This window comes from Chinchilla lanigera, unplaced genomic scaffold (assembly GCF_000276665.1).
Source record: "Chinchilla lanigera isolate Chin_1 unplaced genomic scaffold, ChiLan1.0 scaffold00657, whole genome shotgun sequence".
NCBI lineage: Eukaryota > Metazoa > Chordata > Mammalia > Rodentia > Chinchillidae > Chinchilla > Chinchilla lanigera.
In genome coordinates, this window is record NW_004956058.1 from 3,977 (window position 1) to 5,495 (window position 1,519).

Sequence of the window (1,519 nt, forward strand, 5' to 3'; positions counted from 1 at the left end):
TCAGAATCACAACAGACTTCTGAACACAGACCCTCAAGTCAAGAACAACATGAAGTATTTCAAGTACTGAAAGAAAATAACCTCCAATGCAGATTTATGTACCCTGCAAAACTACCTTTGAAAATTGATGGAGAAATAAGATACTTTCATGCAAAGAACAACTAAAGAAATTCATGAGCACCTACCCAGCTCTCCAAAATTATCTGAAGGATGTTTTACAACAAATGAGGGAGGCCAAAATGACAAGAACATCAACAGAAAGAATCAATTGGGCAGGAAAAGCAATTAAACAGGAGGGAAGGACCGAGTCCCTACAACAGGAAAATCAAGTGAGAAGCATAAGCCAAAACACAGCAGTTAGAAGCATCAGTGTGGAACAGAATCAACAGAAACAGATTGGCAGAATGGATCAAGAAACAAGACACAACAATATGCTGTATGCAAGAAACACATTGAATTCCAAAGGAAATTCTTAGGCTGAAAGCCAAAGGATGGAAAACAATACTTAATTTGAAAGGAACCAGAGGAATGCAGGAGTGGCTACTGAATTTGCTGAAAATGTGAACTTCAAACCAAGACTCATCAAAGCAGACAAAGAAGGTCACTACATACTTGTTAAGGTAAAACTGCAAGGGGAGGAGACGACAGTCATAAATATATATGCACCAAATACCAGTGCACCCAAGTACATGAAACAAATAATAACAGACATGAAAAATCAAATAAACACCAAAACCATTATAATGGGCACCTTAATACTCCACTGTCACAAATAGATCAACTAGACCAAAACAACAAAGAAATATCAGAACTAAAACTAAGTTGTGGAAAAATGGACTTTGTAGATGTTTACAGGGTATTCCAACCCACAGCATCAAAATACATATTCTTCTTAGCTGCACATGGCATGTTCTCCAATATAGACCAGATATTCGTGCGTAGAACATGCTTAAGTAAATGCAAAGGAATTGAAATGATCCCACATATACTGTCTGTCCATAGCGCAATGAAATTGGAAATCAGGGGCCAAAGAAACCACAAAAAATGCTTAAACAGCTGAATATAAGGTAACATCGTGCTGAACCACTAAGAAGTCACATGAAATGAAAGAAGAATTTAGCGAACTTCTACAATTATATGATAATGCTGAGAGAACACACAGGAACTTATGGGATGCAATAAAAGTAGTCCTAAGAGGGAAATGTATAGCAGTGAACTCTCACACCAGGAAAATAGGATGAGCTCAAATAAACAACCTAATGTTGACCCTCAGACCTCTAGAAAAGAGAAACACATAAAACCTAAAGCTCAAATAACAGGGGAAATTCTAAGATAAGAGCAGAAATTAATGCAATCAAGACTGAGAAAACAATTCAATGCATGAATGAATTGAAGAGTTGTTTCTTTGAAACATTAATTAAAATTGGTAAAACCATAGTTCACCTTATGAAAATGAAGAAAGGAAAGACCCAAATCCATGCAATTAGGAATGAAAAGGGTGAAATTGCAATGAATCCTG